General features: G+C 39.5%; 1 long non-coding RNA gene across 3 annotated transcripts; it reads right to left on the reverse strand.

Annotated features, from left to right (window-relative positions):
- Positions 1–4654: 4654 nt before the first annotated feature.
- Positions 4655–21388, reverse strand: LOC138907111 (uncharacterized). Of its 3 annotated transcripts, none has more exons than XR_011414856.1 (3): positions 20809–21388; positions 16963–17030; positions 4655–5035 (listed from the first exon to the last, which is right to left on the reverse strand). It is a non-coding gene; the product is annotated as an uncharacterized lncRNA (long non-coding RNA). The 3 variants fall into 3 exon arrangements; XR_011414855.1 differs by having other exon boundaries at positions 4655–5073; XR_011414854.1 differs by lacking the exon at positions 4655–5035 and having other exon boundaries at positions 16579–17030.
- Between the last annotated feature and the right edge of the window lie 7 nt (positions 21389–21395).

A 21395-nucleotide genomic window follows, 5' to 3' on the forward strand; every position in this document is an offset into this window, starting at 1 on the left:
CATACAGGTGAACAAATAATGTATTTATACAAAAATACAGTGTATTTGTACAGAATATAATGTATTTGTATCATTGTATGCGACTAAAAAGCAAAGAAGAATAGAAAATAGAGCCGGCGAAATCCAAATCGAAGTTATGGCTTTCGAGGAAGAAAAGGGCTTCGGGTTTGAAAGCAAAAGTGATTTCAGAGAATGTGTTGACGAGTGCTTCTCTTGTGGATCGGCGATGAGGTTTGCTTGATTTTTCATCTTTTTCTGTTGTTGCTTCTTCGTCTTTCTCTCCTTTTGCTTCTATTAGGAGTACTAGTATGTATTACTTCTCCTTTTTCTCAAGAGGCAGAGTTTGGTATATATTCGTTTCTTCAGCCGAAGTTGGAGGTTCATGACTATGGCCAGATTTGAGGGATAAGAGAGAGATTGAAAATCTTGCTGATAGAGAGAGAAGGAAGAGAGAGATAATGAAAGTATTTCACGCCTCAATGGTTAAAATAAATACCTATTTTGCTATAAAATAGAAAATAAATAGCTATAAATAATTATATTTTGAAATTATTTTGATTTATAATAAATAGGGTGTAATAGTTTGCTATAAGAGGTAAAATTTTCATATAAATTTAGCCCTCCAATGGTATGCTTGAACCATAATTTTTAGCCCTTCTTGGACTTTACCCGTAATTTCCATGAAGGTTCAAAACCAGTTGTCGGTTGAGTAGCTATGTTAAACTGGATAGTTCAAACTCTGACTTGGTCGAACTAGACATTTAGCCCATGATGCTAAATTTAGTTTTCTCTTTTGATTTCGGCAAAATACATAAGTTAGCCCCTAAACTATAGATCAAATCCCTCTTACACACTTTATGACCACGAAATTTATCTTACACACTTAATCTTTTCAAAATGTGTCTAAGACATACCATTTTTTCTTGACCAATTCTTCAAAACATATGTGTTGTCACGCACCAATAAGGTAGTGACATGTGTCCTAATTCAAGTAAAAAAAGAAAATACTTAATATTTAAAAGCAAATATAGAAAACACCCTCTCCCTCCCCACGCCTCTTATCTTCTTCAAACTATCATACCTTCGGCTTCCTCCTCTATGACTGGCACCAATACCACTTTCATGACTGCCGCCATAGACATAATCAAAATAAAATAGAAAGGTCCCATCCAAAGCACCACCTTCAATACATCGCCCTGACATTAATCATCGCAAGAAAATAATCTCGTCATCGGAAAACAAAAGGCCAGTAACGACCCTTCCTTGCCTGAAACTTTTTAGTTCGAGTTGATCTTCTAGGTTTTGGTGTACTAAATCTCTAAGCTCTCTGCCATTTTTGTATATTCTGAACTGGGTGTTTTGCTCATACGTTACTCAGAGGCTATCAATGAAGAAGTCTAATTGATAGCATTTTTTTTCGAATTGGGTCTCCAGTTGTTTGCTAGTATGCCAACTGAAAGAGGTGAACCGGAAAAGTTTAAATTTTTAGCATTTTTAGAGATTCCGATGGATGGGAAGTGTATTTGCAGCATTTTTTCTTAACTGGGTCTTCAAATATTTGCTAATTATATGTTAAAGTGAGGCCATGGACTAAAATTAATAGAATTTTCTTGGACTGAAATTAATACTGAATTTTTTGTAGGTATTTTACTATTAGAATTATTCAGTGAAATGAGACAATAGAGTTGGAAGAGAACAAGAGGGGTTCGCTGGTCATGGAGGGATTGGACGTGAAAACAAAAGAAAAATAAAAATAAAAATAAATAAATTTGGACCATAGGATCGACTTTATTAAATCTGAACTTTTGACATAAAGCTATAGACACACATTTTTCACCTTTTCAGGCGCTCCTTTTTGCGTGTAATATACCTGGTCAAAAGCGGTGCCTCTCATACACACTTTAAAAATGTTGAACGTGTAAGTTGATTTTCGTCCGCAAAAAGTGTGTAACAGGGATTTGACCTATAGTTTAGGGGGTAACTTATGTGTTTTGCATTTGGTTTCTCATCCGATGATTGGTACCCGCTTTGGGATCCGATTATATCAAAATTTGCTTCGAAAAATTCCACATTGTAGGGGTAGAGCGCTCCCAATAAAGGTAATACCATACCCATGCTAAGTTTAGTGTTAAAAACATCTCTTTTATTGCCCTTTTTAGACCTTGTCTTTCTGCTCACCTTTGTAATTTGAGATTTATTGGTCTAGACTCTAGAGGGATATTTGGATAGTTTTACTTTTTCCTGGTAAATTTAGTTGCTCTGGAGGATAATCTAACTTTAATGCCAATGTTTGTATAGTTCCTTTAAGTCAAGTAATGGCGCCCAGTTTCATTGATCTGACATTCTATTCTTTGGCCCCAAACAAGAAAAAAAGAGTATGTCATGAGCTGTAATCTAAATGTAATCAACGGGGTTCGAAACCGGAGGTAAGGAATTAGTTATTTAATTACCAAATGGACGGCTGAGATTAGAGAAGAATAACTGAGTATCAAGGGCCCAAATGTTATCAGCTAACCTCTCTCAAATTTAGTTACATAACTAACAAATGGGAGAGAACTACATTCACGAAAATTATGGTAATCTTCCTCTCTTTTTCACTCTTTCTCACTTCCTCTTTCTCAACCCTTACTCCTTCTCCTTCTAATTCTTCTCCTTTTCTTATTCATCTATAGATTCCTAGCTTAGCAATGGAGGTTTAGTTGGAGTTGTCTTTTAATTATATTAATTTTCGTTATTAGTTTCGATTGTAGTTCCAATTTCGGTTAGGTCGTCTCCAGCTACAGGAGGATCAGTGACTTAGAAAACTATAACAGTGCCAATTAACAGATCCAATACTTTCAGGTTAACCCCTGAAGTATATGAGTACCAGTAGAATAACTACTTGTGTTTTAAGTGTAGCGAGAAATACACTCCAGGTCACCAGTGTAAACCAAAGCAATTGAACTGCATGGTTGGGGAAATTGAGGAAGTTATAGATGAAAGCAATAATCCACAGGAACTCATCATTGAATGTGAGATTGAGCAGGAAATGCAGGAAGCCATCTGCTTGAGTTCACTCTCGAGTAGTAACATAGGACTAAATTCTATTCTGATTAAAAGAGTAGCCAAAAATAGGAGTCTCGCTGTATTAGTGGATTCAGGAGCAACCCAAAACTTCATTGATGAACATGCTGTCAAAAAGACCAGTTATGTTCCAACATGTTGTATCCCTATGAGAGTAACCGTTGCAGATGGTAACTACGTCTTATGTAACTTCAATTGTGTTGGATTCCTTTAGAAGATGCAGGGTAAACCATTCCAGGAGGATCTCAGAATCATAAAGTTGGGGGTTGTGACATTGTTCTGGGCAATTATTGTATGAAAAAGTAAAATCCTACCAAGTGTGATCATGAGAAGAAATGTGTGACCATTGGGAGGAAAGGAAATAAAATCGTGCTTCATGCAATTCTATAAGAAGGTAGCCTCAACATGATTAGCAGTAGCTCTATGGGAAGGTTACTGGGGAAAGGACAGACAATCATGGCTCATTTATTTTTGATAAGTGTGGATCAATCACCTGAACCAAAGGAACCAGAAGAATCTATCCGAGAAATATTGAAGGACGATGAAGATATCTTTGCAGAACCCAAGACTTTACCACCTATTAGAACACTTGATCACACTATTCCCTTAAAGCCTGGGGCTGCACCAATTTTCTTGAGTCTCGTATAGGTATAATTACTACCAGAAGGAAGAGTTAGAGAAGCAGGTGACATAGATGCTAACCATGAGAACTATTCAACAGAGTCAATCTCCCTTCTCCTCACCAGCTTTATTAATGAAGAAAAAGGATGGGAACTGGAGGTTTGTGTGGACTATATGGGTCTAAATGACATCACCATCAAAGACAAATATCCCATACCTATTGTTGATGATCTCTTAGATGAATTGCATGGTTTGGTGATTTTCTCCAAATTAGATTTGAGAGCTAGTTATCATCACATCAGAATGAAGGCAGAGGATGTCTATAAAACAACTTTTAGGACTCACATGGGACATTATGAGTTCCGAGTTATGCCACTTGGACTAAATAATGCACCTGCCACATTCCAAGCTTTGATGAACCTAATATTCCAACCTTATCTCAGGAAGTTTGTATTGGTATTATTTGACGATATTCTTATCTATAGCTAGGCCCTGCATGATCATTTGAAGCACTTGAAAATAATATTTTTGCTAAAAAATCGAAATGTTCATTTGGGCAATCTAAGGTAGAGTACCCGAGCCATGTTATCACTACGACTAGTATGTCCACTGATCCTGGTGAGATTCAAGCCATGGTCGAGTGGCCTAGGCCAACCTCAGTAAATGCACTTAGAGGATTCCTTGGCCTAACTGGGTATTACAGAAAATATGTGGCCAATTATGGGAGTATTTGCTGGCCTTTACTGAATTGCTTAAAAAAGATGCTTTCAGGTGGAATGAAGAAGCTGAAAAGGCATTCAGAGCACTCAAAAGTGCCATGACTAACACATATGTACTAGCATTACCAAACTAGAATTTGTCGTAGAAACTGATGCTAGTCGCTCTAGACTAGGGGTTTTGCTCATGCAAAGGGGAAGATCTGTAGCCTACTTTAGCAAGGTTTTGGCACCAAAACACATGGACAAATCCATACATGAGAAGGAATACATGACTTTATTAAATGCTACTGAAAAAGAGACATTATTTGCAGTACAAGTACTTTGTGATAAGGATTGACCATCACAATTTGAAGTGCCTGCTGGAGCAAAAGGTAACCTCAACTATTCAACAAAAAGGGCTTACAAAGCTACTTGGTTTAGACTACGAAGTCCAGTACAAAAAAGTAGTAGAAAACAGGGAAGTTGATGAACTTTCAAGGCAACATGAAGGGATAGTCACTGCACAAGACTCATCACAAACTGCACATCTTCAAGCTATTAGTGTGACAGTACCAATAAGGATGCAAGAGGTCAGTGCCAGCTATGAAGGAGATGCTTAGGTATCAGACTTGATTACTCAACTCTCAGTTGATCTGCAAGGTCCCGAGTTATGTCACTATACATCTGGAGTCTTGAGAAGAAAGGGCAAGATTTATATTAGAGCAATAGGAGGACTGATGCAGGACCTCATTCAGATCTTTCATGACTCTCCGGTTGGAGGTCATTCTAGACAACTAGGAATATTGAAAAGTCTTTCTCGGATGTTTTACTGTCACGACCCAAAATCTCACCTGTCATGCTGATGCGTATCTCAATACTAGAAAAGCCGACAACCTCAATAAAACACAATATCCTTTAAGTTTGAAAACATAATACTTGAATTCAATAGAAAGCTTCACAATTACAAATACAAAATACTCCCAAAACCCGGTATTACTGAGTACATAAGCATCTAAATAAATAAAATGTCTGACTGATAAAACAAAACAGTCTGAAAGTATAGAACAGTATAATAACTAAAAGAAAGAGAATCAAGGTGTTACACCCTATATTTTCGTAAGTAAAAATGCATCGTGAGCAAATTAATATAGGACCAAAAAAATGAAATCATCTTTGAAAATATGTAAAGTAAGTTAATCATGTTACCTCGGAGTTACAAATATTGAAGATCATGAACAACAAGTACAAAGAGGGTTGGAAGGTTCAGAAGCTAAAGGAATTGAAGAAAATAATATTTTGTCGAAAGTCGACAAGTTGGGAATGTTATAGCATGTACTTTTGGGGTGAGACTAGGGTATTTAACATGATAAGGAGGTTATGTTATGAGTTATGGTAGTCTTATGATAGTCGTGTATTATATTTTGAAGTCAAGCGAGTGGTAGAACAAAAGTCGATGAAAGTCATCACAAGTTACGTTAATAAGTTTTACTGAAACTTTAGGTTAAATGTAACTACAATTTTCTCCCAATATACTTAGAGTTATGGAGTGTTACACACATCAAATTAAATATCTATGAGTCTATTTTCTAATGCATTAAACCGTTTATCAATACGATATCGGAGTAGAGAGATATGGGCATTTTTGCGAGACTGCGCAGACTGTCACCTACTTGCTTAAACGAGAATCCAAAAATGGGCCAGTTCGTCCAGAAATGGGTCAGTTCGGGTCGTACAAAGAGGCCTTTTTAAAGGCCTATCCCCTTCATATATTAGACTGATAATAGGGCAAAATAACCAGACTTAATCTTTGCAAAAATCCCCCCAAATATTTCCCACAAACCCCAATTGATTTTCTTCCCCTTTCAAGTTCTAATTGGAGGTAAAGCAGGAGTTATCCAACAAATAAGGTAAGTTTACTTCTCTCTTTCATCCATTTTTTTCTGCTTTAGATGGATAGTAAGTTGTTCTATATTTGTAAGAACTCACGGGACGGTGATCGGAAGCCGTGAGTTCGAGTTATTCACTTGTAGCGGACTATTTTGTGGACTGTTTGGTGTTGCTGTTGGTCTGCGTGTTTTACTATTATTTTGTGGAGTTTTGGAGGAGGAAGGGTGTGGAGAAACACCACATAAATGCAGGATGATGGGCTGGCCGTTCATCGTAACAGTTTCGGGTTGTTGACACTAATACGGTGGTCATTTTGTGTATGAAGAGATTGGGGGTGTTGGGCTGTTTTGTAGTATTTTGTGGTGTAAATAAGGTTGGAAAATAATGTATATATGTTGTTATTGTTGTTTTTGGTGTTGGTGTTATCGTGAATTTGGAGGAAGTACGGATTATAGGGGAGATGCTGTCTGTTTCAATATAAAATAAGCTTGTCGTTCGTTGTGCGATAGTTGTACCTTTCGTAACTTAATGATAGTATTATTATCGTTGTTTTAGATTAAGGCGAGAAGAGGCAAGTTCAACTTGGTGATTGAAAAGATTTTGATAAGGTATGTTAAGGCTAAACCTTTCCTTCATTTTGGCATGATCCCGTAACTACATATGTTTGATAACGAGACATAAAGAGAAGTTCGTATTCATGAATTTATTCACATTATTCTAGTCTCATAAGTTACAGTATTATCCCTTATCGAGACTTTATATTCAATTTGAGTATTGACTTCTTCCAGTCAAGAGCATAGGGTCTATGTATATATACTGTATTACAGTATTTTCACCACCATCGAGCTATAATCGGTGGGCAGGCCCCTATTGGGAAACATCTGATCAGATGGTAAGTTATATACCGAGCCTACTGTGGTCGAGCACCTATGAGCGATCCCAAGATGGTCGAGATACAGAGCCTAGTATGGCCGAGTGCCTATCAGCGAGCCTACTACGGCCGAGCAGTTACACGTACCAAGCCTTATAGGACCAGACATTTATTTTACTTACTATATTGAAGGAGTTGAATCAGTATCAGCAGGTAAGTATATCTACAGATCATCTTTGACTCCCAGTTATTTTAAGTTATTATATTATCAGTTCAGTTTCAGCTTTCAGTTATGTTATTACCTTATATACTCTCTACATTATTTTGTAGTGACGTCCCTTTTCTAGGGACGTTGTATTTCATGCGTGCAGGTTCAGATAGACAGACGGGTAGACATCCTCAGTAGGTGTTTTCAGAGTTCAGCCTGATCGGTAAGCTCCACGTCCTTCGGAGTTATTGGCTCTAGGTTTTCGTGTACATCTTCTATATGTGTGTGTGTGTATATATATATATATATATATATTATGGGTAGGTCGGGCCCCTGTTCCGATCACAATACATCCATTAGTAAAGGCTTGTAGACATATCTTGTCAGTTAGTGTAGTAGGTTGGGCTTGTAGGCCTAGTATGTATATTTTGGTGGTTTGTCAGTTGTAGTAGTTATGATGGCCTTGTCGGCCCTACTTTATATTGATGTTTAGTGAGTGCTAGTTTCCATTTAGTTTTATATTTTGCTTCGCAAATTGGCTTGCAATGTGGCCCTACGGCCAAATTATGACATTATATGTTTAGAGTCCCTTAGTCGCAATTTGGTACACTAGGTTAGGTGAGGCACTGGGTGCCGGTCTCGCCCCTAGGTTTAGGGCGTGACAAACTTGGTATTAGAGTAGTTCTGTTCTAGGGAATCTACAAGTCGTGTCTAGTAGGGTCTTGTTTATAGATATGTTGTGCACCATATTATATAAGCAGGGAACTACAGGGAATTTAGGAGTTGGTTACCCTCCTTTCAAATCTAAATCGTTATGTAAAATCGAGTTATAGGAAATTTGAGTTAAACTTACGTGTTGGTGTTTGAATACACAGATGACGGTGACTAGCAGGGTACCCCCAGTAAATGGGTTCCAGTCTAAGGCCCAGGGCGAGACCCCTTCTCAATCATTACCGGCTCCTCAACCACCTGAGGAGATTCCTAGGGATACCGCACACCCAGTTCCCCCTCCACTTCCATCAGATCAGGACTTGAGGAGTGCGGTACATTTATCAACACAGTTGGTAGCTACCCAACAACAAGCTAGGGCATCAGCTAGTGCAGGATCTTCTGAGGGGTCTAGGATTTCAAGGGTCCGAGAATTTATTACTTTGTGTCCCCCAGAGTTCACGGGGATAGATCAGAGGGAGGACCCGCAGGATTTCATAGATCAGCTTTATAGGATCTTTCGGGTTATGCATGCCACAAAGAAAGAGGCAGTTGAGCTAGCAGCTTTTCGACTCCGAGATATAGCCATCCTTTGGTACGAGGGATGAGAGAGGTCAGGGGCACGTGATGCACCTCCAGCTAGTTGGGATAATTTTTTAGATGCCTTCCTTGACTAGTACTTACCGCGGGAGATCTGAGAGGCTCGGGTCTATCAGTTTCTAGCCCTCAAGCAGGGCAATATGAGTGTTCGAGAGTATTGTCTCTGTTTTGACTCATTGTCTAGATATGCACCATTCATAGTTGCCACTATGCGGGACATGATCCACAGGTTTATAGCAGGGTTATCCCCAGAGTTAACCGAGGCATATGCCACCGCTGTATTATAGGATAGTATGGATATCTCTCAGATTTAGGCATTCGCTCAGAATATAGAAAGGGGTAGGCGTCGGCAGTAGAGTACAGAGAGGATTAAGCAAGGGCAGCGTAAGAGGATGAGATTTCCCAGGTCTCAAGAGCAGTCTCAGGGAAGTTATAGGCCCCAGTACTTCGGACGGCCACCTAGGCCTCCGCCACCTTAGTTACAGAGTTACAGGTATGACCGCTATACTCAGTTAGGACCAAGGTGAGAGCTCACGGTTGTCGAGTTTGCAGCGACAGCGAGGTTCAAGGTATACATGATTATTTCCGCCGCAGTGTGACATCTGTGGTAGAGGACACTTAGGCCAATGCCGAGCAGGTTTTGATGCTTGTTATACATGTGGGCGTCCAGGGCATATGATGCGAGATTGCCCAAATAGAGATTATGGGGGTATGGCACAACCAGCAAGCTCAGCAACATGATCATCTATGCCCGTGCATCCTTCAGGGCGCGAGTCTTAGTCTTCGGCTGGTAGGGGTCGAGGCAGAGGTAGAGGTTCCAGTTCAGGTGTTAATCATAACAGTATCTATACTTTAGCGAGTCGACAGGACCAGGAGTCTTCACCAGACATTGTGATAGGTATATTGACCATTTGCTCTCACAATGCTTATGCCTTCAGAGACCCAGGATCTACTTTATCATATATTACCCCATTTGTCGCGGGGAAGTTTGGTATAGTGCCTGAAATACTAAGTGATACTTTTTTGGTATCTACACCGGTCGAAGAACCGATTATTGCTAGACGGGTTTATCGAGGTTGAACGGTGACAGTTTGTAGTCGTCAGACCTTAGCTGACCTAGTTAAGCTAGAGATGATGGATTTTTATGCTATCATGGGCATGGACTGGTTAGCAGCTTGCTATGCCGCAGTTGATTGCCAAACAAAGGCAGCCAGATTTCATTTTCCGGGTAAGCCAGTTCTTGAATGTGTAGGTAATACAGTGACACCTAGAGGTAGGTTTATTTCCTATCTGAAGGCGAGGAAAAATATCGTAAAAGGGTGCATTTATCATATGGTGCGGGTTAGAGACGCAGATGTTGAGATACTTACACTTCAGTCTATTCCCGTAGTCAAAGAGTATGCAGATATGTTTCCAGATGAGCTTCCAGGTATTCCTCCAGAGCGAGAGATTGATTTTACCATCGATTTGCTTCCAGGAACTCAACCAATATCCATCCATCCGTATAGAATGGCACATGCCGAATTGAAGGAGTTGAAGGAGCAGTTAAAAGATTTGCTAGAGAAAGGTTTCATCAGGCCCAGTACTTCACCTTGGGGTGCACCGGTACTGTTTGTGAGGAAGAAAGATGGCTCGCTGAGGATGTGTATCGATTATAAGAAGCTGAACAAGGTAACTATTAAGAATAAGTATCCACTTACAAGGATCGATTTGATCAGTTTCAGGGAGCTAGATTCTTTTCAAAGATAGATTTGAGGTTAGGATACCACCAGGTCAGAGTCCGGGAGAAAGATATTTTGAAGACAGCCTTCAGGACCCGATATGGCTACTTCGAGCTCCTTGTCATGTCTTTTAGGTTGACAAATGCACCCGCCGTATTTATGGATTTGATGAATAGCCTATTCCGGCCATTTTTAGATCTGGTCGTGATAGTATTTATTGATGATAGTCTGGTTTATTCAAGTTCAGAGGATGAGCATGCGGACCACCTGTGAGTGGTACTTCAAACCCCATGTGATCGTAAGTTGTATGCTAAGTTTTCTAAATGTGAGTTGTGGTTGAAGTCTGTAGCATTCTTGGGGCATATTGTATCCGATGAAGGTATAAAGGTAGACGCTCAGAAGATTGAGGCCGTGAAATCTTGGCCTAGACCTACCACTCCGACAGAGGTTCATAGCTTTCTAGGATTAGCAGGATACTACCGGAGGTTTGTAGATTGTTTTTCTTCCCTTTCCGCACCATTGATGAAGTTGACGCAGAAAGAAACTAAGTTTCAGTGGATGGAGGCTTGTGAGTGGAGTTTCCAAGAGCTTAAGAACAAGTTGACCTTAGCGCCAGTTCTAACACTTCCAAAGGGTCTAGAGGGTTATGCTGTGTATTGTGATGCCTCAGGTGTTGGGTTAGGATGTGTCCTGATGCAACATGGGAAGGTAATTGCGCACATTTCAAGGCAGTTAAGGAAGCACGAGAAGAATTATCCAACCCACGACCTTGAGTTAGATGCAGTTGTCCATGCACTTAAAATATGGTGGCATTATTTATATGGTGTTCATGTTGATGTATTTACAAATCATAAAAGCCTGTAATATATCTTCAAGCAAAAAGAGTTGAATTTGCGACAGAGGCGATGGATTGAGTTATTGAAAGATTACGATGTTAACATTCTCTACCATCCAGGTAAAGCTAATATCGTAGCAGATGCCTTAAGTCGTCGATCTATGGGTAGCTTAGCACATGTAGAGGCCTATAAAAGACAGTTAACCAGAGAGATTAATCAATTGGCTTGTTTGGGGGTTCGGTTAGTAGATTCTGACGATAGTGGAGTTGTACTCCAAAACACTGCAAAATCATCTCTCATAGCTGAAGTCAAGGAAAGGCAGTACGAGGACCCAGAGTTGGCCGAGTTCAGAGAGCAAGTTCCACAGCAGAAGAAGCCGTTGTTAGAGCTCAAGGGAGATGGGGTTCCCTGATACAGGGGTCGTCTGTGTGTTCCAGATGAAGCAGGGCTACAAGACAAGATTATGTCAGAGGCACATTATTCGTGGTACTCCATTCATCCTGGGTCGACGAAGATATATCATGACATTAAGGATGTATGCTTGTAGAACGATATGAAGAAGAACATTGCTGAGTTTGTCGCCCCAGTGTCCTAGTTGCCAGCAGGTGAAGGCAGGGCATCAGAAGCTCGGAGGGCTAATGCAGACTATAGAGATCCCGACATGGAAATGGGAGGCAATAAACATGGACTTTGTCACGGGTTTACCTCGCTCTCATCGTAAGTTCGATTCTATATGGGTGATAGTCGATAGGCTCACAAAATCAGCTCATTTCCTACCGGTCAGATCTACATATACAGCAGAAGATTATGCAAAGTTATATATTAAGGAGATAGTGCGGCTACACGGAGTACCATTATCTATTATATCTGACCGTGGGGCCCAGTTTACATCATATTTTGGAGGTCATTTCAGAGAGGTCTAGGGACTCAGGTGAATCTCAGTACAGCTTTTCATCCACAGACTGATGGACAAGCCGAGCGCATAATTCAGACGCTCGAGGATATGTTACGAGCATGTGTGTTGGATTTTAAAAGAAGTTGGGATGAATATCTACCTCTTGTCGAGTTTGCATATAATAACAGTTACCACTCCAGTATCCAGATGGCTCTGTACGAAGCTTTGTATGGGCGTAAGTGCAGATCTCCTATAGGGTGGTTTGATGTTGGAGAATATGGGTTACAAGGGCCAGATCTAGTTCAGCAAGCCATAGAGAAAGTAAAGCTTATCCGGGAGCGGCTGTTGACAGCTCAGAGTCGTCAGAAGTCATATTCTGACGTGCGGCGACGAGACTTAGAGTTTGGGGTTAATGACTGGGTATTCTTAAAGGTATCCCCTATGAAGAGCGTGATGAGTTTTGGAAAGAAAGGAAAGCTTAGCCCACGATATATTGGGCCTTATAGGATCATTCGGAGAGTGGGCCAAGTAGCTTATGAATTAGAATTGCCCTCAAAATTAGAGTCAGTCCATCTGGTTTTTCACGTAACTATGCTACCGAAGTGCATTGGCGATCCTACCAGAGTAGTGCCCACAAATGGTGTATAGATTATGAAGGACTTGTCATACGAGGAAATCCCAGTTTCCATCCTAGACCGACAAATTCGCAAGCTACGAAATAAGGAGGTAGCTTCCGTGAAGGTTTTATGGAGAAGCAAGAATGTGGGAGAGATGACGTGGGAAGCGGAGGAATAAATGAAGTCTAAATACCCCCACCTATTTCAAACGGAAGATATGGCTCGAGATGGGATGCTACAGTATAACTCTATTCAGGCTAGTAGGTCATCAAGTAAGCTCTTATTTCTTGACTTTCAGTGTGAGGCAAAGTGTTGCTATTTATAGACATTGACCATGTGTGGCATGCATAGTATGTTTTGTGGCTTCATGCAGGTTGGTTTTAGTCTAGTGTACGGAGGAGGTTCTGGAAAACAATTTTCAAAGTCTCTAAGAGTAAACATTCGAGGACGAATGTTCCCAAGGGGAGAATGATGTTACACCATATATTTTCGTAAGTAAAAATGCATCGTGAGTAAATTAATGTAGGACCAAAAAAAATGAAATCATCTTTGAAAATATATAAAGTAAGTTAATCATGTTACCTCGGAGTTACAAATACTGAAGATCATGAACAACAAGTACAAAGAGGATTGGAAGGTTTAGAAGCTAAAGGGATTGAAGAAAATAATATTTTGTCGAAAGTCGACAAGTTGGGAATATTATAGCATGTACTTTTGGGGTGAGACTAGGATATTTAACATGATAAGGAGGTTATGTTATGAGTTATGGTAGTCGTATTATAGTCGTGTGTTATGTTTTGAAGTCAAGCGAGTGGTAGAACAAAAGTCGATGAAAGTCATCACAAGTTACGTTAATAAGTTTTACTGAAACTTTGGGTTAAATGTAACTGCAATTTTCTCCCAATATACTTAGAGTTATGGAGTGTTACACACATCACATTAAATATCTATGAGTTTATTTTCTAACGCATTAAACCGTTTGTCAATACGATATTGGAGTAGATAGATATGGGCATTTTTGCGAGACTACGCAGACTGTCACCTGCTTACTTAAACGAGAATCCAAAAATGGGCCAGTTCAGGTCGTCCAAAAATAGGTCAGTTCGGGTCGTACAAAGAGGCCTTTTTAAAAGCCTATCCCTTTCATATATTAGACTGATAATAGGGCAAAATAACCAGACTTAATCTATGCAAAAATCCCCCCAAAAAAATTTCCCACAAATCCCAATTAATTTTCTCCCCCTTTTAAGTTCCAATTGGAGGTAAAGTCTAGAGTTTGAAGAACCAAGATAGGAGTAGAGTTATCCAACAAATAAGGTAAGTTTACTGCTCTCTTTCATCCATTTTTTTCTTCTTTAGATGCATAGTAAGTTGTTCTATATTTGTAAGAACTTATGGGACGGTGATCGGAAGCCGTGAGTTCGAGTTATTTACTTGTAGCAGACTATTTTGTGGACTGTTTTGGGGACTGTTTGGTGTTGTTGTTGGGCTGCGTGTTTTACTATTGTTTTGTGGAGTTTTGGAAGAGGAATGGTGTGGATAACACCACATAAATGCAGGATATTGGGCTGGCCGTTCGTCGTAACAGTTTCGGGTTGTTGACACTACTACGATAGTCATTTTGTGTATGAAGAGATTGGGGGTGTTGGGCTATTTTGTAGTATTTTGTGGTGTAAATAAGGTTAGAAAATAATGTATATATGTTCTTATTGTTTTTTTTGGTGTTATCTTGAATTTGGAGGAAGTAAGGATTATAGGGAAGATGCTGTTCGTTTCAATACAAAATAAGCTTGTCGTTCGTTGTGTGATAGTTGTACCTTTCGTAACTTAATGATAGTATTATTATCGTTGTTTTAAATTAAGGCGAGAAGAGGCGAGTTCAAATTGGTGATTGGAAAGATTGTGATAAGGTATGTTAAGGCTAAACCTTTCCTTCATTTTGGCATGATCCCGTAACTACATATGTTTGATAACGAGACATAAAGAGAAGTTTGTATTCATGAATTTATTCACATTATTCTAGTCTCATAAGTTACAGTATTATCCCTTATCGAGACTTTATATTTAATTGAGTATTGTCTTCTTCCAGTCAAGAGAGCAGAGGGTGGGTGTGTGTGTGTGTGTGTGTGTGTGTGTGTGTGTGTGTGTGTGTGTATATATATATATATATATATATATATATATATATATATATATATATATACAGTATTACAGTATTTTCACCACCATCGAGCTATAATCGGTGGGAAGGCCCCTATTGGGCAACCTCTAATCAGATGATAAGTTATATACCGAGCCTATTGTGCCCGAGCACCTATAAGCGATCCCAAGATGGTCGAGATGCAGAGCCTAGTATGGTCGAGCGCCTATAAGCGAGCCTACTACGGCCGAGCAGTTATACGTACCGAGCCTTATAGGGCCGTACATTTATTTTACTTACTATATTGAAGGAGTTGAGTCAGTATCAGTAGGTAAGTATATCTACAGATCATCTTTGACTCCCAGTTACTTTCAGTTATTATATTATCAGTTCAGTTTCAGCTTTCAATTATGTTATTGCCTTATATACTCGGTACATTATTTTGTACTGACATCCCTTTTCCGGGGACGCTGCATTTCATGCGTGCAGGTTCAGATAGACAGACGGGTAAACATCCTCAGTAGGTGTTTCTAGAGTTCAGCATGATCGGTAAGCTCCACGTCCTTCGGAGTTATAGGGTCTAGGTTTTCGTGTACATCTTCTATATATATGTATATATGTTATGGGTAGGTCGGGGCCTTGTTCCGATCACAATACATCCATTAGCAGAGGCATGTAGACATATCCTGTCAGTTAGTGCAGTAGGTTGGGCTTGTAGACCTAGTATGTATATTTTGGTGGTTTGTCAGTTGTAGTAATTATGATGACCTTGTCGGCTCAACTTTATATTGATGTTTAGTCAGCGCTAGTTTCCATTCAGTTTTATATTTTGCTTCGCAAATTGGCTAGCAATGTGGCCCCATGGCCAAATTATGACATTATATGTTTAGAGTCCCTTAGTCGCAATTTGGTACGCTAGGTTAGGTGAGGCACCAGGTGCCGGTCTCGCCCCTAGGTTCGGGGCGTGACACAAGGTTAGCGGACGCCAGACATCTACCTTAATAGTCTCCAATTGACAACAATCTGAAATCTAACAGTCACCGTGTCCGAAAGCACCTGGATCTGCACACGAGGTGCAGAGTGTAGTATGAGTACAACCAACTCAATACGTAACAAGACTAACCTCTAGGCTAAAAGTAGTGACGAGCTCCGTAGGTACAGTCTAGTATATAAATAATGGTACAGAAATGTAGGCATGCTTTCAAGTTCAACAGTTAAACTCAGCACAAGCAAAATAGATCAATATTGCATGATATGATAAATATGACATCTCAGTGGAAAGACCCAATGTACTACTTGTCACTAATCATTCGGTCACTTGGCACTGTTTATGGCCAATCTAGCCCAGGGATTTTTCATCCCGTATATATACGTATCGACTGACAGTTAGTCACTCAGTACCGTATGAGGCCAATCCAACCTTGGGAAATTTATCCCCAAATATAAATGATACAGACAAGATCCATGTCGAGGAAAATTCATCACAATATAAATAAGTAAGGCAAGTCCATGCCCTGGGAAGTCCATCCTGAATATATAATCATTTATGCCTATTGGGGTATGTACAGACTCCGGAGGGGTTCCTTCAGCCCAAGCGTGATATAAAGCCGATATGGCTTTCTGCAAGCAGGCAACCCCGATATATATAATAATAATCCTATAAGGTCTACTGCAGGCGGGCAGTCACATTCCATATAATAACAATATATATAAAGCCAATATGGCCTGATGCAGGCGGGCAACCCCGATCCCATAAATATCCTTACAATGGATGAACATGACTGAGTATGAAATATACATTTTAAAACAATTAAATTCAACAGCAACACGACCCTGTGGGTCCCAAAAATATCGGCTCGTAAGCCTAATCATGATCTTTAATATGAGTTTCAGCTCAATTTCTTAACACGTGGAGAATATGCGAATAAAAACATGATTCTTTAATTTTACAACTTTACATAATTTATTCAAGTCATAATTTCCATGGTTTACGTCCACACACTCGTCACATATCGTGCGCGTCACCTCCAAACAATTAATATAATGCCAAATTCGGGGATTCATACCCTCAGAACCAAATTTAGAAGTATTACTTACCTCAAACCATGTAATTCTTTACTTTGCTATGCCTTTGCCTAACGAATTGGTCTCCGAAAGCCTCGTATCTAGTCATAATTAATACGATTCAGTCAATACAAATTATAGGAATTTATTCCATATTAAAATACTAATTTTTCAACAAAATATGAAATTTAACTCAAAAATCACTTGTGGGGCCCATGTTTCGGAACACGACAAAAGTTATAAAATATGAATGCCCATTCAACCACGAGTATAACCATATAAATTTTACCAAATTCTAACATCAACTCGACCTCCAAATCATCAAATCATATTTCCGAATCCCTAGGTCCAAATTCCCGATTTACACCTCAAAACACATATTCTAATCGGATTATTCGATGATAATTCAATATTATGGAGTAGAAATAGTCAGAAGTGACTTACCTTAAGTTTTTTGTGAATTATCTCTGAAAATAGCCCCAAAAACCGTGCTTGAAAGTCCAAAAATGGCAAAAACTCGAAACCCCTTCGAATATATTCTGTCCAGGGCTTTTCGCAAATGCGACACACTTAGCCGCATCTGCGGTCTCACAGGTGTGACCCAAAACTCCGCTTTTGCGGCTTTCCATGAGGTTGTCTTCGCTTTTGCGGTGAGCCAAATGCAAATGCGGCTCCGCATCTGCGTATAAAATTCTACACCTGCGCTGCACGGCTTCTTCACCATTTTCCGCTTCTGCTCCCCTCCCTTCGCACCTGTGGCCTCGCAGGTGCGGGCAATTTTTCGCTCCTGCGAGCACTGCCCAGTTCCACTCTTGGCCGATTCTGCAATGGCTCGTGCAAACATGAGGCGTCGCACCTGCGATCAAAAGCTTTGCAGGTGCGGTCACACCAGTAGGCAGCAGTTCCAGCAATGCTTCAAGTTGAATTTTTGATCTGTTAACCATCCGGAACTACCTGAGGCCCTCGAGACTTCAACCAAATACATCAACAAGTCCTAAAATATCATACAAACTTAGTCGAAACCTCAAATCACATCAAACAATACTAAAACCACGAATCATACCCCAATTCAAGCCTAATGAAACTAAGAATTTTTAACTTCTACATTCAACGCCGAAACCTATCAAATCAAGTCCGATTGACCTCAAATTTTTCACACAAGTTATAAATGACACAACAGACCTATTTCAATTTCCAGAATCAGATTCCAGCCCTGATATCAAAAAGTCAACTCCCCGGTCAAAATTTCAAATTTAAATTTCTATTTTAGCTATTTAAATCCTAATTTAAATACGGACTTCCAAATACTTTTTCGGACACGCTCCTAAGTTCAAAATCACCATACGGAGCTATTGAAATTATCAAATTCTATTCCGGGGTTGTTTATATATAGTCAACACCCAGTCAACTATTTCAACTTAAACTTTAAACCTTAGAACTAAGTGTTCCAATTCATTCCAAAACCTCACCGAACCCACACCAATTACCCGGCAAGTCATTTAATAACTATAAAATAAATTGAGCAGTAAATGGGGGAACATGGTTGTAATACTCAAAACGACCGATCTAGTCATGACAAATACCCTGGTTTGCTTCACCCCCTTCCAATTCCGGACCAAGTATGGAGACACATTAGCATGGATGTTATCGAAGAAATGCCAAAAACCAAAGGGAAAGAAGTGATCTTCGTGGTGGTGGACAGAATGACAAAGTTTGCTCACTTCATAGCCTTATCTCATCCATTCACTGTAATTAATGTGGCTGAAATATTCTGAAAAAGGGTACACACTTTGCATGGAGTCCCTGATTCGATAGTTAGTGACAGAGATAGAATTTTTCTGAGCAATTTCTGGCAAGCTTTGTTCAAATAAGTGGGTACTCAATTGCTATATAATTCAGCCTATTACCCCCAAACGAATGGGCAAACTGAGAGGGTGAACAAATGTATCGAGAACTACTTGAGGTGTATGACTGCTAGCATGCCAAATCAGTAGAAGCAGTAGCTAGCTGTCTACACCTAGTAGAGTGGTGGTATAACACCAACTACCATTACCCCTTTTGAAGCCTTGTATAGATACTCACCTCCCCATCTATCCATGGGACCTCTTATGGATAATATAGTACATGCAGCGGAAGATATGATCATTAAGAAACAGCAGATGCAACAGTTATTGCAAGACAACTTACAGAAGGCACAAGAAAGAATGAAAGTGTATGCTAATCGAAGAAGAACTGAGAGAATTCCAGGTGGAAAATATGGTGTATTTAAAGCTACAACCATATAGACAGACATCTCTTGCCTAGAGAAAAAATATGAAGCTTAGTTGCAAGTATTATGGCCCTTACCGAGTTATTTCAAGAATTAATAAGGTTGCTTACAAGTTGGAATTGCCTTCGGAATCCAAAATACACCCAGTATTCCATGTCTCTTTGCTCAAGAAAAAAGTGGGTGACAAGGTGGTGGTTCAGTCAGCATTACCAAGTACCAGTGAGGAAGGCCAATTCTTGGTTAAGCCGGTAGCAATTTTGCAAAGGCAGATGGTTCGAAGAGGAAACGTAGAAACTGTGAAGGTGTTAGTCCAGTGGTCCAACTTGCCCCCTGAAGATGCCACATGTGAAGATTAAGATTTTCTCAAAGCCAAATTCCCATATTTTGATACTTAATCCTTGACGTCAAGGATTGTTCGAAGAGGTTGGGTATGTTATGAGTTGTAGACTAAATGTAACCAACGGGGTTCGAAACTGGAGGTAAGGAATTAATCATTTAATTACCCAATGGACGGCTAATATTAGAGAAAAATAAATGAGTATTGTCACATCCCTTTTTCACTTTACTAACCCTCTTTAAAAATGATAAAAGTGATTTTTCAAGCTCAAAAGGGTTTTCAATTAGAAAGTGACAAAAGATGTGTTTCACAGGATTTTCAGAGTCGCCACCTGATATTTAATTTCGGTGTGCCAGGTCACCGTTAAAAAATATTTTTTCCTTTTGAAAACACATTTAGACTCTAAAACATAGTCTGCACCAGAGATTCTAGATAAGGATGTTCACTTGACTAGGGGGGAAAGTATTAGGCATTCCCCAAGTCCCGTAACTAGTATGGTTGCGTACTCGATCAAGTTGGCTGTGAAGAATATTCTAATTGAGGCAAAAGCACACGAAAGAAAATAAACACAAAAAGGTTCAAGGTTGTCCCCACCTACATAAAAGAAAATAAGAGAAAAATACTAAAGGTCTATACTATGCTCATCTACGAAGTCTATCACGGCCTCCAATTACATTCACTACGAGGCATGCCCCGGAATAAAATATTTACAAAGTTTATGGAGCATTCCCCTGAATATAAACTAAAGGGAGCAACCTCTCACCTCGTCAAAGAAATTAAAAAAATGACCTAAGATTTGCCTACCCAAGCGATGACGGCCTAACATGCTCCTAACGGTTAAATTAGTAAAATAAATAAAGGAAAGCTAAATAAAACAATTCATGGCATGCTCATTTCTTAACAATTAGTTCCATTTATTTGACCAAACCCAATCCTAAAGCATGTATATGAACTTTATCGACCCATGTTTATCTCAGATTCAAATTCTTTTAAATTTACCAAGCCCCAACCCCACCAGTACTTGTTTTACTACTCAAGCCACCAATAAATCTATTTAACCTGTTAATTTAATTTTCCTATCACCAGATTGTTAATTCTAAAGCCTTAAAACCTTAATCTCCTAATGAGGCATTGCGATAGAACTCAAAACTCAAATTAACTATTAAATTCATCAAAACAAAAGGTAGAACTAAACGGCCTGCAAATAATAATCAAGAGCACAAAATATCATCTGAATAAAAGACAAGGAAAAGAAAGGGAAGAAGAATTGAACCTTCTGCAGCAAAACTTCAATATTTGATTAATGAGAAAACCAAGGACAACTTGACTAAATTTCGATTTTTACAGCAAAGATTGGTACCGAAACCTTGACAAGAAAATGGAACCTCGAACTGGAGAAAACCTCGACATGCTACTGAATAAAGACCTCGAACAACGACCTTCGACGACCTCGAAGCTTGCCGGAATGCTCGAACTAAAGCAGAAATTGAAGCCTTAAAATATCTAATGCCCTTTTGACACGAAAACAGTAAATCTGCAGTAGTTGCAGCTGGCAAGGCTGGAGGAATAGTAGAGTTCACATGGTTGTGGGTGGGAGAGTATTATTGGTCAAATAGTGTTTATGAGTGGTGGAACTTTGGCTTTTTGTGATGGGTAACAGTGGTTTACATGGCTATGTAAGAAAAGAAAATCAAAGAAGAAGATAATTATTTAACAATGTATTTTTTCTGGTGTTGGGATCTTTTGTGAGGAAGATGATATGCGGCGCTAGGTTTTTCTCCTCTGTTCTCTGTCCGTTCCTCTTCCTCCCTATGCGTGTGTGCAGCTTTGCCTTAGAATGGAAGAGTTAGGTTACGGTTT

This window comes from Nicotiana tomentosiformis, chromosome 3, assembly GCF_000390325.3.
Source record: "Nicotiana tomentosiformis chromosome 3, ASM39032v3, whole genome shotgun sequence".
Lineage (NCBI taxonomy): Eukaryota > Viridiplantae > Streptophyta > Magnoliopsida > Solanales > Solanaceae > Nicotiana > Nicotiana tomentosiformis.